The following is a 21,065-nucleotide window of genomic DNA, read 5'->3' on the forward strand; positions in this document are numbered from 1 at the left end:
CTGATCAACTGAAGCTTCATTCTTAAAAGCCCACGAAGTGGAAACTGATCTAGTAGAATGAGCTGTAATTCTCTGAGGCAGGGCCTGACCCGACTCCAAATAAGCCTGATGAATCAAAAGCTTTAACCAGGATGCCAAGGAAACAGCAGAAGTTTTCTGACCTTTCCTAGAACCAGAAAAGACAAGAAATAGATTAGAAGTCTTCCTGAAATCTTTAGTAGCTTCAACATAATATTTCAAAGCTCTTACAACATCCAGAGAATGTAAGGATCTCTCCAAAGAATTCTTAGGATTAGGACACAGAGTGGGAACAACAATTTCCCTATTAATGTTGTTAGAATTCACAACTTTAGGCAAACATTTAAATGAAGTCTGCAAAACTGCCGTATCCTGATGGAAAATCAGAAAAGGAGACTCGAAAGAGCAGATAATTCAGAAACTCTTCTAGCCGAAGAGATAGCCAAAAGGAACAACACTTTCCAAGAAAGTAGTTTAATATACAAAGAATGCATAGGCTCAAAAGGAGGGGCCTTCAACACCAAATTAAGACTCCAAGGAGGAGACATTGATTTAATGACAGGCTTGATACAGACCAAAGCCTGTACAAAACAGTGAATATCAGGAAGCTTAGCAATCTTTCTGTGAAATAAAACAGAAAAAGCAGAGATTTGTCCCTTCAATGAACTTGCAGACAAACCTTTATCCAAACCATCCTGAAGGAACTGTAAAATTCTAGGAATTCTAAAAGAATGCCAGGAGAATTTATGAGAAGAACACCATGAAATATAAATCTTCCAAACTCGATAATAAATCTTCCTAGAAACAAATTTACGAGCCTGTAACATAGTATTAATCACTGAGTCAGAGAAACCTCTATGACTAAGCACTAAGCGTTCAATTTCCATACCTTCAAATTTAACGATTTGAGATCCTGATGGAAAAACGGTCCTTGAGACAGAAGGTCTGGTCTTAAAGGAAGTGGCCAAGGTTGGCAACTTCCATGATGATCTTGGAGATCACTCTTGGAAGAAGAACTAGAGGCGGAAAGATATAAGCAGGTTGGTAAAACCAAGGAACTGCTAATGCATCCACTGACTCCGCCTGAGGATCCCTGGACCTGGACAACTACCTGGGAAGTTTCTTGTTTAGATGGGAAGCCATCAGATCTATTTCTGAAAGACCCCACATCTGAACAATCTGAAAAAACACATCTGGATGGAGAGACCACTCCCCCGGATGTAAAGTCTGACGGCTGAGATAATACGCTTCCCCATTGTCTACACCTGGGATATGTATTGCAGAAATTAGACAAGAGCCAGATTCCGCCCAAGAAAGTATCCAAGATACTTCTTTCATAGCTAAGGGACTGTGAGTCCCACCCTGATGATTTACATATGCCACAGTTGTGATATTGTCTGTCTAAAAACAAATGAATGGTTCTCTCTTCAAGAGAGGCCAAACCTGAAGAGCCCTGAAAATAGCACGGAGTTCTAAAATATTGATTGCTAACCTCGCCTCTTGAGGTTTCCAAACCCCTTGTGCTGTCAGAGATCCCCAGACAGCTCCCCAACCTGAAAGACTTGCATCTGTTGTGATTACAGTCCAGGTTGACGAACAAAAGAGGCCCCTTGAACTATACGATGGTGGTCTAACCACCAAGTTAGAGAGAGTCGAACATTGTGATTTAAAGATATTAACTGTGATATATTTGTATAATCCCTGCACCATTGTTTCAGCATCCAAAGCTGGAGAGGTCTCATATGAAAGCGAGCAAAGGGGATCGCGTCCGATGCTGCAGTCATGAGACCTAAAACTTCCATGCACATAGCCACTGAAGGGAATGATTGAGACTGAAGGTTCCGACAAACTCGTCTCTTGTCTGTTAGAGACAGAGTCATGGACACTGAATCTATCTGGAAACCTAAAAAGGTGACCCTTGTCTGAGGAATCAAGGAACCTTTTGGTAAATTGATCCTCCAACCATGTCTTTGAAGAAACAACACTAGTTGATTCGTGTGAGATTCGGCAGAATGTAAAGACTAAGCTAGTACCAAGATATCGTCCAAATAAGGAAACACTGCAATACCCTGTTCTCTGATTACAGTGAGAAGGACACCGAGAACCTTTAAAAAAATTCTTGGAGCTGTCGCTAAGCCAAATGGAAGAGCGACAAATTGGTAATGCTTGTCTAGAAAAGAGAATCTCAGAAACTTATAGTGATCTGGATGAATCAGAATATGAAGATATGCATCCTGTAAGTCTATCTTGGACATATAATGACCTTGCTTAACAAAAGGCAGAATAGTCCTTAAAGTCACCATTTTGAAAGTTGTCACTCTTACAAAATGATTAAACATTTTCAGATCCAGAACTGGACTGAATGAATTTTTTTTCTTTGGGACAATGAATAGATTTCAATAAAACCCCAGACCCTGTTCCTGAAACGGAACTGGTATGATTACCCCTGAAAGCTCTAGATCTGAAACACACTTCAGAAAAGCCTGAGTCTTCACTGGATTTGCTGGAACGCGTGAGAGAAAAAAAATCTTCTCACAGGAGGTCTTACTCTGAATCCTATTCGATACCCTTGAGAGACAATACTCTAAATCCAATCTGCCCAAATGTTTTGGAAAAATTTTAATCTGCCCCCCACCAGCTAAGCTGGAATGAGGGCCGCACCATCATGCAGACTTGGGGGCTGGCTTTGGTTTCTTAAAAGGCTTGGATTTATTCCAACTTGAAGAAAGTTTCCAATTGGAACCAGATTCTTTGGAGGAAGGATTTTTATTTTATTTTATTTTTTTTTCAAAAAAAAGCTTTATTCAACACTTTAGCATACAGATAAACAACACAAAACGTAATAATCAAAATTAACTCAAGTTTCCGTCAAGTATTTTCCTTTATCTTTAAATAAAAGCTCCATAATTTCTGTTGTCGTCTGGTAACTTCTACTTAACAGAAATAGTTCATATTTACTAACAATTTAAAGTGTATATGTAAAGCCCAAAATTAAATAACTCTAAATCTTTCTGTTCATTGTATAGAGATTTTCCTTTTTTTATTTTCCTAAGCTCGTCTAATAAAATATAGCTTAGAATAATATGGTATCTTCAACAATACAGAATCCCAATCAGTTTTCTTCATATTTCCTTCCCTTCTTAGCCCCATACCGTAAGTGTTTCCTATATATTTATTTTTAAAATATTCACTATATCATAGTATAGATCCATCTGATCCATCAATTGATAGTGCAGCTTTTCCATTGATACTGAGTATTGTATTTGTGACTTCTATTCCATTATTGTCGGAGCTCTTTTCTGCTTCCAGAGTCTAGGTATAATCTGTTTGGCACTATTCAGGAGAATATACAGTGCTTTATCATGTAATGTTGATAGTTTTGGTACTGGCTTATATAATAAAACAGTTATCGGTTCTAAAGCCAGTTGTATTTTTAATAATCTATTTATCTCTATTATTATTATCAACCAGTAGTTAAAAATTGTTGGGCATAGCCACCATATATGTAACAATGTACCTATCTCTCCACATTATCTCCAGCATTGGCCTGAGGAGTTAGGGAATATTGCTTTAATCCTTTTAGGGGTTAAGTACCATCTCATCAAAAAATTATAATTTGTTTCTTGTATACTAGATGATATTGAAGCTTTAATATGCCGTTGAAAAATTATATTCCATTCTTTCCTTGTGGGTTGTATTATGAATTCTCGTGACCATGCCTTAGTATAAGATGGTAACTCTAAAGTTATGGATGTCATTATTGTTTTATAGATAAGTGATAGTATTCCTTTTGTAGGTGTTTTTCCTGAACATACGGCTAGATTTAGAGTTTGGCGTTAGCCGTCAAAACCAGCGTTAGAGGCTCCTAACGCTGGTTTTGGGCTACCGCTGGTATTTGGAGTCTTGTAGGTAAGGGTCTAACGCTCACTTTCCAGCCGCGACTTTTCCATACCGCAGATCCCCCTACGCCATTTGCGTATCCTATCTTTTCAATGGGATCTTTCTAACGCCGGTATTTAGAGTCTTGGCTGAAGTGAGCGTTAGAAATCTAACGACAAACCTCCAGCCGCAGAAAAAAGTCAGTAGTTAAGAGCTTTCTGGGCTAACGCCGGTTCATAAAGCTCTTAACTACCGTGCTCTAAAGTACACTAACACCCATAAACTACCTATGTACCCCTAAACCGAGGTCCCCCCACATCGCCGCCACTCGATTAAATTTTTTTAACCCCTAATCTGCCAACCGCACACCGCCGCCACCTACGTTATACTTATGTACCCCTAATCTGCTGCCCCTAACACCGCCGACCCCTACATTATATTTATTAACCCCTAATCTGCCCCCCACAACGTCGCCGCCAGCTACCTACAATAATTAACCCCTAATCTGCCGACCGGACCTCACCGCTACTATAATAAAGTTATTAACCCCTAATCCGCCTCACTCCTGCCTCAATAACCCTATAATAAATATTATTAACCCCTAATCTTCCCTCCCTAACATCGCCGACACCTAACTTCAATTATTAACCCCTAATCTGCCGACCGAACCTCACCGCTACTCTAATAAATGTATTAACCCCTAAAGCTAAGTCTAACCCTAACACTAACACCCCCCTAAGTTAAATATAATTTAAATCTAACGAAAAAAATTAACTCTTATTAAATAAATTATTCCTATTTAAAGATAAATACTTCCCTGTAAAATAAACCCTAATATAGCTACAATATAACGAATAATTATATTGTAGCTATTTTAGGATTAATATTTATTTTCCAGGCAACTTTGTAATTATTTTAACCAGGTACAATAGCTATTAAATAGTTAATAACTATTTAATAGCTACCTAGTTAAAATAATTACAAAATTACCTGTAAAATAAATCCTAACATAAGTTACAATTAAACCTAACACTACACTATCAATAAATTAATTGTATACAATACCTACAAATAAATACAATTAAATAAACTAACTAAAGTACAAAAAATAAAAAAAACTAAGTTACAAAAAATAAAAAAATATTTACAAACGTTAGAAAAATATTACAACAATTTTAAACTAATTACACCTACTCTAAGCCCCCTAATAAAATAACAAAGCCCCCCAAAATAAAAAAATGCCCTACCCTATTCTAAAATTAAAATAGAAAAGCTCTTTTACCTTACCAGCCCTTAAAATGGCCATTTACGGGGCATGCCCCAAAGAATTCAGCTCTTTTGCCTGTAAAAAAAAACCATACAATACCCCCCCATACATTACAACCCACCACCCACATACCCCTAATCTAACCCAAACCCCCCTTAAATAATCCTATCTGGGCAGAAGAGGACATCCGGACCGGCAAACATCTTCATCCAGGCGGCATCTTCTATGTTGTTCCATCCGATGACGAGCGGCTGATCTTGAAGACGTCCAACTGAAAAATGAAGGTTCCTTTAAGGGACGTCATCCAAGATGGCGTCCCTCGAATTCCGATTGGCTGATAGGATTCTATCAGCCAATCGGAATTAAGGTAGGAAAATTCTGATTGGCTGATGGAATCAGCCAATCAGATTCAAGTTCAATCCGATTGGCTGATTGGATCAGCTAATCAGATTGAGCTCGCATTCTATTGGCTGATCGGAACAATAAGGAACCTTCATTCTTCAGTTGGACGTTGAACGAAGAGGATGGATCCGCGCCGGAGGTCTTCAAGATCAGCCGCTCATCATCGGATGGAACAACATAGAAGATGCTGCCTGGATGAAGATGTTTGCCGGTCCGGATGTCCTCTTCTGCCCAGATAGGATGAAGATTTCTGCCCAAAGATGGACTTCTTCATTTGCCGCTTGGATCAAGACTTCAGCCGGAGGATGGACGTCACTCTTCAGCCCCCGCTTGAGCTTGGATGAAGACATCGGAGGCTCTTCTGGACCGATCGGTGAACCCGGTGTGGTGAAGTCAAGGTAGGGAGATCTTCAGGGGCTTAGTGTTAGGTTTATTTAAGGGGGGTTTGGGTTAGATTAGGGGTATGTGGGTGGTGGGTTGTAATGTTGGGGGGGGGGGGGTATTGTATGTTTTTTTTTACAGTCAAAAGAGCTGAATTCTTTGGGGCATGCCCCGCAAATGGCCCTTTTAAGGGCTGGTAAGGTAAAAAAGCTTTTCTATTTTAATTTTAGAATAGGGTAGGGCATTTTTTTATTTTGGGGGCTTTGTTATTTTATTAGGGGGCTTAGAGTAGGTGTAATTAGTTTAAAATACTTGTAATTTTTTTCTAATGTTTGTAAATATTTTTTTATTTTTTGTAACTTAGTTCTTTTTTATTTTTTGTACTTTAGTTAGTTTATTTAATTGTATTTATGTGTAGGTATTGTATTTAATTAATTTATTGATAGTGTAGTGTTAGGTTTAATTGTAGATAATTGTAGGTATTTTATGTAATTAATTTATTGATAGTGTAGTGTTAGGTTTAATTGTAACTTAGGTTAGGATTTATTTTACAGGTAATTTTGTAATTATTTTAAATAGGTAGCTATTAAATATTAAATAACTATTTAATAGCTATTGTACCTGGTTAAAATAAATACAAAGTTGCCTGTAAAATAAATATTAATCCTAAAATAGCTACAATATAATTATTCGTTATATTGTAGCTATATTAGGGTTTATTTTACAGGTAAGTATTTAGCTTTAAATAGGAATAATTTATTTAATAAGAGTTAATTTATTTCGTTAGATTTAAATTATATTTAACTTAGGGGGGTGTTAGTGTTAGGGTTAGATTTAGCTTTAGGGGTTAATAAATTTAATAGAGTAGCGGTGAGGTCCGGTCGGCAGATTAGGGGTTAATACTTGAAGTTAGGTGTCGGTGATGTTAGGGAGGGCAGATTAGGGGTTAATACTATTTATTATAGGGTTAGTGAGGCGGGAGTGAGGCGGATTAGGGGTTAATACATTTATTATAGTAGCGGTGAGGTCCGGTTGGCAGATTAGGGGTTAATAATTGTAGGTAGGTGGCGGCGACATTGGGGGCGGCAGATTAGGGGTAAATAAATATAATATAGGGGTCGGCGGGGGTTAGGGGCAGCAGATTAGGGGTACATAGCTATAACGTAGGTTGCGGCGGTGTACGGAGCGGCAGATTAGGGGTTAAAAAAAATATGCAGGTGTCAGCGATAGCGGGGGCGGCAGATTAGGGGTTAATAAGTGTAAGGTTAGGGGTGTTTAGACTCGGGGTACATGTTAGGGTGTTAGGTGCAGACTTAGGAAGAGTTTCCCCATAGGAAACAATGGGGCCGCGTTAGGAGCTGAACGCTGCTTTTTTGCAGGTGTTAGGTTTTTTTTCAGCTCAAACTGTCCCATTGTTTCCTATGGGGGAATCGTGCACGAGCACGTTTTTTAAGCTGGCCGCATCCGTAAGCACCGCTGGTATTGAGAGTTGCAGTGGCGGTAAATTATGCTATACGCTCCTTTTTTGGAGCTTAACGCAGCCATTCTGTGAACTCTAAATACCAGCGGTATTTAAAAGGTGCGGCCAGAAAAAAGCACGCGTAGCTAACGCACCCCTTCTAATGCAAAACTCCAAATCTAGGCGAAAGTATTTCAAAAGGAAGCCTTTGTCTAGTTAAATCTCGTTTTCTTAAATGTGTATCAAAAAAAGATTTAAGTGGAAAGTACCTAAACCAAGAGTTAAATATCATCACCCCAATATTAATTAATTCTACTTTTGATTTTAGAATGTTTCCATTCATAAAAGTGTAGAATGGTAATGAGTCCTCCAATGTTAATATATTAATTTTTCCTCCATATTTACAAAATGGTAAGGATTTGTCTAGTATAATCAATGTAAGTGGAGAGGGTATTGTTGAAATTGGATTTTTTAATTTTAGAATGATTTCCCATGTTCGTATCAGCTCTTTAAAAATTGGATACTCTTGCATATTTTTAGGCCATGTTTTTATTGGTAACCAGCAATTGCTCCTTAATTGTCTAACTTGTATTAGATTATGCTCTAATTGTACCCATTCTTTATGTTTGAAATTCTTACTCCAATCCACTATTCTCTGTAGTATTGCTGCTCTCCTATATTTTAATAAACAAGGTACCCCCAGCCCCCCTTTATCCTTTGGTAGATAAAGAGTTATTTTAGATATTCTAGGGGTGATTCCGTGCCATATATATTGATTTAGTAGAGATTGAAACTTATTAATATAGTTGGTAGATAAAGGGATTGGCAATATCTGAAATAGGTATAGTATTCTTGGTAGAATAGTCATTTTTACTGCTTGAATTCTCCCTAACCAAGAGATCGGTCTGTTTTTCCATCTATTTATTTCCATCTAAGTTTCCAAAAACAATTTTTCATAATTTAATTTAACTAGATAATTTTGATTATTCGCTATAGTGATTCCCAACTACTTTATAGTATTAGAAGTTATTTTTAAATTAGTATTTTGGGTGATTAATTGAAGGTTTACTTTATCTAGTCCACAACTCAAAAGTTCTGATTTCAAATGATTTATAGAAAAGTTAGAATATTTACCATAATCTTTAAGTGTGTTTAGAACTGCAGGAATGGATTTAGCTGGATCAGATAATGTTAAAAGGACATCATCTGCATATTGTGAGATTTTGAAATTAATATCTCTTATTTTAATGCCATATATTTTTTCATTTTTCCTAATTTTAGATGCCATCACTTCGATTGCTAATGCAAATAATATGGGTGATAATGGGCACCCCTGTCGTGTGCCATTACTTATATTAAACGGTGTTGATATTGAGTTGTTAAATTTGACAGTTGCATAAGGTGCGTTATATAAGGAGAAAATTCTTTCAATTAATATTTTACTAAAACCAAATTGATATAGAGTGAAACGTAAGAATTGCCAATTTATCCGATCAAAGGCTTTTTCAGCGTCCATTGCTAAGGTAACAGTTGGGATACCTTCTTTCTTCACATATTCTAAGATCTGTATAACTTTATTAGTGTTATCCCTTGCTTCCCTCCCCGGGATAAAACCCACTTGATTAAGATGGATAAGTTGAGGTAATACATTATTTATTCTAGTAGCTAAAATTTTCCCATATATTTTTATGTCTAAGTTTAATAGGGAAATTGGTCTGTAGTCACTTGGGGAATCCAATGATTTCCCCTGTTTTGGAATGACAGCTATTCTAGCTTCTAACATATTCGGTGGAAAAGGTTTACCTATGTCTATTTGTTGAAAAACCATAAGTAAATGCGGAATAAGTATTTTCTGAAAAATTTTGTAGTATTTTGCCGTTTAGCCATCTGGGCCAGGACTTTTCCCCATTTTTAAGTTTTTAATAGTGTTTGCCACTTCTTTAATTGTTATAGGTTGATCTAGCATATTTTTCATTTCTATAGAAAGGGATGGAAGTTCTGTATCTTGGATATATTTTTTACATTCATTAACAAAAACTTCAGAGGGGAATTTATCTTGCAAATTATATAGTTCTGAATAATAGTTATTAAAAGTTTGTCCTATATCCTTTATAGTTTTAGCATTTTTTCCATCTTTAGTTTTTAATTCATGTACATAGGATTTAAGACTTTTCTTTTTAAGTGCCCTTGCTAACAATTTCCCAGATTTATTAACTTCATTAAAAAAAAATCATTTTTAAATAGAAAGCTGATTGGCAGGCTTGTTGATTTAAATAATTTTGTAGTAGCTGCCTAGTATCTGTTAGTTGTTTTAATATATTAACATCTTTAGGATTAAGCTTATGTAAATGATCTAATCTTGATAGGTCCATAGTTAAGGAGTTATATCTTTCCCTTCTCTTTTTTTTTACATATGCATTAAATTTTATAAGATCTCCTCTAGCATAACACTTATGTGTTTCCCATAGTATTGATGGGGTCACATCCGGTGAATTATTTATATTAAAGAATTCTTGCAGTGATTTAGATAGCTTCTGTATAATAGTTGGGTCGGACAATAGGAAATCGTCCAATCTCCACAAGAAAGGGGTGTTTGGTTTGGTCTGCCATTCTAAAGAGATTATCATTGCTGAATAGTCTGACCACGAAGTATGGCTAATATAAGCTCCACTAATAAACTGCAGACTCTTCTGATCAAGAAAAATATAATCAAGGCGTGAATATGTTTTACTTGAATGTGAAAAAAAAAAGAGTAGTCTCTTTTATTAGGATTAAAATATCTCCATGAATCATATACATGTTTGTTAGCAAAAATGGACCATATGGTTTTAAGTGTTTTATGAGGCACTGTAGATTTTGACATAGAAGAATCTAGCTTTGGATCAAATGGGAAATTTAAATCTCCTCCTAAAATTAACATTCCTTGGGCAAAGTCTAGGATTCTATTAAATATATTTTTGAAAAATTCAGTATTGGTATTATTGGATGCATATATGTTTACAATTGTCGCTAGACTCCCATATAATAATCCTTTTATTGCCAAGTATCTGCCTTCCCTATCTTTGTCTACCTTATATATTAAGAATGGTATCCCCTTCCTGAATATAATACTAACTCCTCTTTGTCTGGAGTTAAACGAACTATGGTAATGACGGTCAAAATTAGATTAAAAATATTTTGGCTCTCTGTTTGGTCTAAAGTGTGTCTCTTGAAGCATTAAAATATCTGCCCCTTTAAGCTTGAAATCTAGAAAAGCCTGTTTCCTTTTTTGCGGTATGTTAAAACCTTTTACATTCTGTGTAATTAAAATGAATTGCTGTTTATTAGTATTTGCCATAATCTATAGAAAAATTAAGTTTGTAGATTCTGTACTGCCAAAGACACCCCAACATACCATTAGAAATTTGGTAAATAACTAATACTGATGAGAATCTGTTATGAACATAAATCTTACAATTCAACATATTTCTAATCTTCAGAATAGTTAACTAGTTATACCACTTATACCCTAAAAAAAACATAAAAAAAAAAATAAATGGCTTCAAAGTGAAGCCAAAACTCCATCTCTTTCTTAAGAAATTAAGTTTAAGGAAGGACCTTGGAGACCAACTTTTTTCCTTTTTTTTTAAGTTTGTTGAAGAAATAAAAAAAAAAAAACCCAATAATAACTCAATAATGTATCTATTATTTCACATATAGTTTACAAATATCTAAAATGCATATTTACTTACTATATATCTAGTATTATATTCACTTTTTAACCTATAAGATATTACAAAGCAAACAAAATATTGTACCTCACCGTTTCTTCCTATTTGGTTAATTAAAGATAACATTATTTCTCTCTTGAAAAGTCTTCATTTTCTATAGTTGGCATTCCTGTATCTCTGGGAATTGGGTTTGGATTTTCCGTCCCAGCATCTATACTATCAGTAATCCCTTTTTTCTTCACAGGAATCATTTTCCATTCTTCTTGTGTACTCTTCTTTGTATTCCCCAAATCAGTTGTGGCCTTTAGTTGTGGACTTAATAATAAATCCGGTTGTTCTATTCCTAAAGTTTTACAAAAGTCCCTTATCTCTTTTAGTTTGGAACAGGTAATTCTTTTATCCTCATATATTACTGAAAGATAAAACGGAAAGCCCCATCGATAATTTATCCTTTTAGATCTTAATAACGTAGTAAGTGGAGCAAATTCTTTTCTCTTCTGGAGTGTTCTTGGAGATATATCTGTATAAAATTGTAGTGTTACACCTCTAAATTTGATTGGTTGTTTCATCCTTGATGCTCTCATTATTTCTTCTTTCTTCAAAAAGCTCTTGAATTTTATTATTATATCTCTTGGTGGTGCATTATCTTTTGGTTTTGACCTCAAAGCACAATGTGCTCTCTCACACTTAATATTTGTTAATGCAGGGTCTCCTAACATGAAAGCAAAAAGGGCTGTAAGATATGTCTGAAATTCTTTCGGTGTCACAGACTCAGGCACTTCTCTAATCCTTAGGTTTTCCCTTCTACTCCTGTTCTCTAGATCTTCCACTTTGTCTTCTAACATAGCGATACGTTCCGCTTGCTGTTCCGTAGTTGTTTGGATATTAATTAATTCTTCTTTTATAGCTGATTCATTATCTTCCAGGGCTTCTATTCTGTAACCCAAAGTGTGGATATCCTGACGAAGTTCTGCTAGTTCTTCCCTGATGCAGAATCTAATTATGTCTGTAAGATCTTTAATGGAAGCTAGAGGAAGGAGAGTGTTTTCAACATTTTGGATAGTGTCCACTAGTGGAGTACTTGTATTAGGAAGGTTCCCATTTAGTTCTGGTGTTTCTTTATTATTTGTTTTTTGCTGGCTGTTTTCTGCTGGTACAAAAAATGTACTTACTGGATGTTCTCTATTGCTGGTAATTTTAGTCTGTTTTACAAACTTAACGTTTCTCTTTGACGCCATTTCCCCCTTCAGGAAAAAAATTTTTTTTCTTTTCCCCCTTCCTTTGTCTCTCTTTTTATTTTAATATAAAGATTTTTTTTTTTTTTTCCAAAAGAGACCAGTATTAATGTTTTGTATTTGTATTTGTATTTTATTAGAGTTATAAACTTGTAACCCTCCTATTCATAGATTTCTTCAAGCACTCTCATATAGCCATCCTTGGTCAGAGGGAAAGTTTAAGATTTAGCAATCTGAGAGTGATATTACAGATATTACTAATATCCACCAAGTAAAAAAAAAAAAAAAAAAGTCGGGAGGAGGAGCTGGCAGCAGCAAGTATGGCTGTGTGAGCCCTGAGCTCCTGAGACCAGACTGTGGAAAAAAAAAAACTATGATAACTTATGCAACTAACCCTAAACAATTGTTAACAACTAAACAACCATGCAATCATGTAACTTATGTAATTAAATATTTAAGTTCATGAACGGATACAATTGTAACTTTTGCAACAATGGCAAACAATGACGGACTCCTGCCTTGAAAGTACCTGGGTGCTTGAAGTGCTTGAGGTACTCTGACGACAGATTCTGCTACATCTGTTACTTTGCCCCTTGGGAAACACAAAGGGTCACAGAGGATACAGAGCAGAGATTAGAGGAGCAGAAGAGGGCTGCTGGCGGTTTGCTGGTTTGTTTGTAGCGAAACAGTCACAGTGAGTTGGAGCGGGAACTGGAGTCAGAGCTGAGCTGAAAGGTGTGCGGTGACCACGGAGTAGAGGAGAGCTAATGGTGGCTTGTTTGTTTGTAACAAGCGGACTGCTACCGGTCGCTGTCTAACAGTTGAGAGGTGTGCTGTGACCCACGGACCAACGGACTCTGGCGTTGAGTCTACATAGCGGCAGAGAAGTGCTGAGCTGGGGGTTGCAATCATGGCGAGGAGCAGCACGTTGGGTGCTGGGCACTGCTGGATACCGCTGGATACCTCCACCGGCACTGCTTCTTGGGGAGCGGGAGAGCTGTGAGTAGGAGCCGGAACTGGAACGGGAGTGATAGAGTGAGCGGAGGCAGCAGCAACATAGGATACAGTGGAGACGGTGAAACAAAAGAGACTGGAGCTCTTACAAAGGGACAAAGGGAGCTGAAATAAAATAAAGGTAAAACTGGTTTTCCTAGACCTCTGAAGTTTAAGCCCCTTAATGTCCCCTATTGTAATAGTGACTCATAACGACGAAAGTGCCCTTAATTGGGAAAGTGAAGGAATATATATGGATATAAAAAAAAAACCTAAGAGACTCTTTTTTCCCTTAAACTGGTATCCGCAAATATAAAGGACATAGGGGGGTAGTTATCAAGCCGTCAACCTCAAATACGCTGGAATTCCGCAGCGTATTTGTGGCGAGGCTGATTCGCCTTAGTTATCAAAGGCTCGAGACCGGCAAAAGTAGAATTTTGTGACGTAAGCTTCGATCCGCCGGACTCAGTCCGACACAGATCGATTCTTACGTCACTCCAGATGTTCCGCACACAAGTGCGGCACATTCTCACTACTTTTGCTAGCTATCAAAAAACTAGCAGGTACGCTCGGCACTTTTACGGCCCAGCGTACCTGGTTTTCAATCCGCCACCCCTGGAGGCGGCGGATCCCATAGGAATCAATGGGAGTCTGACCATAGCGAAAGTACAAGTTCGCTGCTGACAGACATCCCATTGATTTCTATGGGAGCTGTCTGCACCTAACACCCTAACATGTACCCCGAGTCTAAACACCGCTAATCTGACCCCCCCTACACCGCCGCAACTAAATAAAGTTATTACCCCCTAAACCGCCGCTCCCGGAGCCCACCGCAAGCTACTCTATACATATTAACCCCTAAACCGCCGCTCCCGGAGCCCACCGCAACTATAATAAATGTATTAACCCCTAAACCGCCGCTCCCTGAACCCGCCGCAACCTATATTAAATGTATTAACCCCTATCCTGCCCCCCCTACACCGTCGCCACCTATAATAAATTTATTAACCCCTATCCTGCCCCCCACTACGCCGCCACTGTAATAAAATTATTAACCCCTAAACCTAAGTCTAACCCTAACCCTAACGCCCCCTAACTTAAATATTAATTAAATAAATCTAAATAAATTAACTCTTATTAACTAAATGAATCCTATTTAAAACTAAATACTTACCTTTAAAATAAACCCTAATATAGCTACAATATAAATAATAATTATATTCTAGCTATCTTAGGATTTATTTTTATTTTACAGGTACCTTTCAATTTATTTTAACCATGTACAATAACTATTAAATAGTTATTAACTATTTAATAGCTTACCTAGCTAAAATAAAGAGAAATGTACCTGTGAAATAAATCCTAACCTAAGTTACAATTACACCTAACACTACACTATACTTTAATAAATTATTCCTATTTAAAAATAAATACTTACCTGTAAAATAAACCCTAAGATAGCTACAATGTAATTAATACTTATATTATAGCTATCTTAGGATTTATATTTATTTTACAGGTAACTTTGTATTTATTTTAGCTAGTTAGAATAGTTATTAAATAGTTATTAACTATTAAATAACTACCTAGCTAAAAGAAATACAAAATTACCTGTAAAATAAATCCTAACTTAAGTTACAATTAAACCTAATACTACACTATCATTAAATTAACTAAATAAACTACCTACAAATAACTACAATGAAATACAATTACATAAACTAACTAAAGTACAAAAAATAAAAAAAGCTAAGTTACAAAAAATAAAAAATTAAGTTACAAACATGTTAAAAATATTACAACAATTTTAAGCTACTTACACCTAATCTAAGCCCCCTAATAAAATAACAAACCCCCCCAAAATAAAAAAAATCCCTACCCTATTCTAAATTACATAAATTTCAAAGCTCTTTTACCTTACCAGCCCTTAAAAGGGCCATTTGTGGGGGCATGCCCCAAAAAGTTCAGCTCTTTTGCCTGTAAAAGAAAAATACAACCCCCCCCAACATTAAAACCCACCACCCACATACCCCTAATCTAACCCAAACCCCCCTTACAAAAACCTAACACTAATCCCCTGAAGATCATCCTACCTTGAGTCGTCTTCACTCAGCCGAGCCACCGATGGAACTGAAGAGGACATCCGGAGCGGAAGAAGTTAATCCTCCAAGCGGCGCTGAAGAAATCTTCCATCCGATGAAGTCATCATCCAGGCGGCGCTGAAGAAGTCTTCGATCCGGCCGATGTCATCTTCAAAGAGGCGCTGAAGAGGTCTTCTATCCGGGCGAAGTCATCTTCCAAGCCGGGTCTTGAATCTTCCTTCCGCCGACGCGGAACCACCTTCTTCACCGACGGACTACGACGAATGACGGCTCCTTTAAGGGACGTCATCCAAGATGGCGTCCCCTCAATTCCGATTGGCTGATAGGATTCTATCAGCCAATCGGAATTAAGGTAGGAAAAATCTGATTGGCTGATGGAATCAGCCAATCAGATTGAGCTCGCATTCTATTGGCTGTTCCGATCAGCCAATAGAATGCGAGCTCAATCTGATTGGCTGATTGGATCAGCCAATCGGATTGAACTTGAATCTGATTGGCTGATTCCATCAGCCAATCAGATTTTCCTACCTTAATTCCGATTGGCTGATAGAATCCTATCAGCCAATCGGAATTGAGGGGACGCCATCTTGGATGACGTCCCTTAAAGGAGCCGTCATTCGTCGTAGTCCGTCGGTGAAGAAGGTGGTTCCGCGTCGGCGGAAGGAAGATTCAAGACCCGGCTTGGAAGATGACTTCGCCCGGATAGAAGACCTCTTCAGCGCCTCTTTGAAGATGACATCGGCCAGATCGAAGACTTCTTCAGCGCCGCCTGGATGATGACTTCATCGGATGGAAGATTTCTTCAGCGCCGCTTGGAGGATTAACTTCTTCCGCTCCGGATGTCCTCTTCAGTTCCATCGGTGGCTCGGCTGAGTGAAGACGACTCAAGGTAGGATGATCTTCAGGGGATTAGTGTTAGGTTTTTGTAAGGGGGGTTTGGGTTAGATTAGGGGTATGTGGGTGGTGGGTTTTAATGTTGGGGGGGTTGTATTTTTCTTTTACAGGCAAAAGAGCTGAACTTTTTGGGGCATGCCCCCACAAATGGCCCTTTTAAGGGCTGGTAAGGTAAAAGAGCTTTGAAATTTATGTAATTTAGAATAGGGTAGGGATTTTTTTTATTTTGGGGGGGTTTGTTATTTTATTAGGGGGCTTAGATTAGGTGTAAGTAGCTTAAAATTGTTGTAATATGTTTAACATGTTTGTAACTTAATTTTTTATTTTTTGTAACTTAGCTTTTTTTATTTTTTGTACTTTGGTTAGTTTATGTAATTGTATTTCATTGTAGTTATTTGTAGGTAGTTTATTTAGTTAATTTAATGATAGTGTAGTATTAGGTTTAATTGTAACTTAAGTTAGGATTTATTTTACAGGTAATTTTGTATTTCTTTTAGCTAGGTAGTTATTAAATAGTTAATAACTATTTAATAACTATTCTAACTAGCTAAAATAAATACAAAGTTACCTGTAAACTAAATATAAATCCTAAGATAGCTATAATATAAGTATTAATTACATTGTAGCTATCTTAGGGTTTATTTTACAGGTAAGTATTTATTTTTAAATAGGAATAATTTATTAAAGTATAGTGTAGTGTTAGGTGTAATTGTAACTTAGGTTAGGATTTATTTCACAGGTAAATTTCTCTTTATTTTAGCTAGGTAAGCTATTAAATAGTTAATAACTATTTAATAGTTATTGTACATGGTTAAAATAAATTGAAAGGTACCTGTAAAATAAATATAAATCCTAAGATAGCTAGAATATAATTATTATTTATATTGTAGCTATATTAGGGTTTATTTTATAAGTAAGTATTTAGTTTTAAATAGGATTCATTTAGTTAATAAGAGTTAATTTATTTAGATGTATTTAATTAATATTTAAGTTAGGGGGGCGTTATGGTTAGGGTTAGACTTAGGTTTAGGGGTTAATCATTTTATTACAGTGGCGGCGGTGTAGTGGGGGGCAGGATAGGGGTTAATACATTTATTATAGGTTGCGGCGGGTTCATGGAGCGGCGGTTTAGGGGTTAAACTATTTATTTAGTTGCGGAGAGGTGCGGGATCAGCAGGATAGGGGTTAATAATTTTATAATAGAGGGCGACGGTATAGGGGGGGCAGGATAGGGGTTACTAGGTATAATGTAGGTGGCAGCGGTGTCCGGGAGCGGCGGTTTAGGGGTTAATACATTTATAAGAGTTGCGGCAGGGTCTAGGAGCGGCGGTTTAGGGGTTAATACATTTATAAGAGTTGCGGCAGGGTCTAGGAGCGGCGGTTTAGGGGTTAGTAACTTTATTTAGTTGCGGGGGCCTCCGGGGGCGCCGGTATAGGGGGTAGAACAGTGCAGTTTAGTGTGAGTGCTTAGTGACAGGCTAGCAATAAAGCTGGGAAAAAGCCGAAGGGCAGCGAGATCGGATGAGTGATAACTGTCACAGTCCGCTGCTCATCGCCCCGCGGCTTTTTGACAGCTTTATTTGATAACTTAGGCGAACGTATTCAAGGTCCGCGGCGGCGAAGGTAGGCGAGCTTAGGCGGACGTATTGGGCCGGCGAAGCCAGAAAAGTAGACGGCTTGATAACTACCCCCCATAAAGTGCAAGAAAAAAAATATTTATTGAGTATTTCAAAAACAAGGCATAAGGGCTTAAATAAAACTCTACATACAAGAATATACAAAACATATATGCCTTATAAGATAGGCAGTTTATATAAAAAGGTATACAACACAACATATGAACGTTAGAACTGTGCCTGACTGTGTATACCTTTATATACATTTGTATACCTTTATATATCTGTAGTAAGCCTGCAGTAAGCTTGTGAAAGTTGAAAAGTGCAAATTTTATCTCTAAACTGCTAAATAAATGAGAAGGAAGGGGGCTATAAAAACAATGGTAGCAAAGTAACCATAAAGTAACCACAAAGATATCTATTTTTTTTTTTAAATCTTTTTTTCTTTGGAGGAAGGATTGGCTTTCTGTTCCTTATTCTGTCGAAAAGAACGAAAATGATAAGAAGCTTTAGATTTACCCTTAGATCTTTTATCCTGAGGTAAAAAAACTCCCTTCCTCCCAGTGACAGTTGAAATAATTGAATCCAACTGAGAACCAAATAAATTGTTACCTTGGAAAGAAAGAGATAGTAATCTATACTTAGATACCATGTCAGCATTTCAATATTTAAGCCACAAAGCTCTTCTAGCTAAAATAGCTAAAGACATATATTTAACATCAATTTTGATGATATCAAAAATAGCATCACAGATAAAATGATTAGCATGTTGAAGCAAACGAACAATGCTAGACAAATCAGGATCTGTTTCCTGTTGCGCCAAGCTTTCCAACCAAAAAGTTGATGCAGCTGCAATATCAGCCATAGAAATGGCAGGCCTGAGAAGATAGCCAGAATATAAATAAGCTTTCCTTAGATAAGATTCAAGTTTCCTATCTAAAGGGTCCTTAAAAGAAGTACTATCTTCCATAGGAAAAGTAGTACGTTTGGCAAGAGTAGAAATAGCCCCATCAACTTTGGGGACTGTTTCCCAAAACTCCAATCTAACTGCTGGCAAAGGATACAACGTTTTAAGCCTAGAGGAAGGAATAAAAGAAGTACCAGGCCTATTCCATTCCTTTTGAAATCATATCAGAAATAGCATCAGGAACTGGAAAAACCTCTGGAGTAACCACAGGAGGTTTATAAACAGAATTTAAACGTTTACTAGTTTTAGTATCAAGAGGACTAGTTTCCTCAATATCCATAGTGATCAACACCTCTTTTAACAAGGATCTTCTGAATCAGATAGATCCTCATCAGAGGAGGATAATTCAGTATATTTAAAAGAACTTTTATGTTTATGTTTATTAGAAGGCGGAATAGCAGACAAAGCCTTCTGAATCGCATCAGCAATAAAATCTTTTATATTCACAGGAATATCATGTACATTAGATGTTGAAGGAACAACAGGCATTGTACTAGTATAGATGGATGCATTCTCTGCATGTAAAAGCTTATCATGACAACTGTTACATACTACAGCTAGAGATATAATCTCTGCTAACTTACAACAGATACACTTATCTTTGGTAGAACTGTTATTATGCAGCAGGGATCCAACAGTGGTTTCTGAGACAGGATCAGAGTGAGACATCTTGCAAATGTAAGAGAAAAAACAACATATAAAGAAAAATTATCAATTTCCTTATATGGCAGTTTCAGGAATGGGAAAAAAATGCAAACTGCATAGCCCTCTGAGCATAGAAAAAGGCAAGAGGCATATCGGAAGTGGTGTTTAATAATTAAATTATTTGGCGCCTAGTTTGACGCACAACGCAAAATTAACTTGTTTGGTGCTAACAACATCCGGAAATGACGCTACTCACGTCATGGCAGATGCAACCTTGTGCAAGGAAACCTGGCGTCAACTAAGACGCCGGAAATGACGAATTTGCATCACCGAACGTACCTTCACTCCAAAAAATTCTCGCGCCAAGAATCACGCAATAAATATCAGCATTTTGCGGCCTCGCAAGCCTAATTTTGCCCACGAAGATTAATGAAAACAGTCAATTTTGAAGAAAAGACTAAACCCCAGGTAAGAAAAAATAACTTCCTAAATATGTTTTTCCCAATTTTGAAACTGGAAAAGGAAATATACACAAACCTGACTCATGGCAAATATAAGTACCAATACATATATTTAGAAGTTTATATTAATACATAAAGTGCCAAACCATAGCTGAGAGTGTCTTAAGTAATGAAAACATACTTACCGAAAGACACCCATCCACATATAGCAGATAGCCAAACCATAGCATAGCAGATAGCAGTTTATATTAATACATAAAGTGCCAAACCATAGCTGAGAGTGTCTTAAGTAATGAAAACATACTTACCGAAAGACACCCATCCACATATAGCAGATAGCCAAACCAGTACTGAAACAGTATCAGTAGAGGTAATGGAATATGAGAGTATATCGTCGATCTGAAAAACCTATGAAAAGATTTCCCGTAAGGAAAACCATAGAATTCAATAGGTGATACTCCCTTCACATCCCTCTGACATTCACTGTACTCTTCACTGTACTCTTCTTCACTGTGAGAAGAATCGGGCTTCAAAATGCTGAGAAGCGCATATCACAGAAGAAAATCAAGCACAAACTTACTTCACCACCTCCATAGGGAGGCAAAGTTTGTAAAACTGATTGTGGGTGTGGTGAGGGGTGTATATATAGGCATTTTGAGGTTTGGGAAACTTTGCCCCTCCTGGTAGGATTGTATATCCCATACTTCACTAGCTCATGAACTCTTGCCAAATACATGAAAGAAATGCATTTTCGATGTCAATGTCTCTGAACTAAATATTGTAACACTGAAATAAGTGAAACCTCAAAAAACGAGAGCATCTCAATAATATTGAAGATAATAATCTGTATTCTACTTTTATATTTCATTCATTTGTTTTTTTGAATAAAATATGCCAGTTAACTACATTACACATACAATTCAATGCATACAGTAGATACAAATGACAATAACAGGCAGAAATCATTTAAAATTATTAAACCAAAGATTTTTGGGGTTTCCTCCACTACCATAAGCTTCTATTGGTTTTAACACTG

At 36.9% G+C, this 21,065-nt stretch overlaps 1 protein-coding gene across 1 annotated transcript in view; it reads right to left on the reverse strand.

Moving 5' to 3' along the window:
- The window catches only part of NAIP (NLR family apoptosis inhibitory protein), a 211,543-nt gene that overhangs the window by 65,341 nt on the left and 125,137 nt on the right, over nt 1-21,065 (reverse strand). The window lies entirely within an intron of this gene.

The sequence above is a fragment of the Bombina bombina genome, chromosome 2 (genome assembly GCF_027579735.1).
Source record: "Bombina bombina isolate aBomBom1 chromosome 2, aBomBom1.pri, whole genome shotgun sequence".
Classification (NCBI taxonomy): domain Eukaryota; kingdom Metazoa; phylum Chordata; class Amphibia; order Anura; family Bombinatoridae; genus Bombina; species Bombina bombina.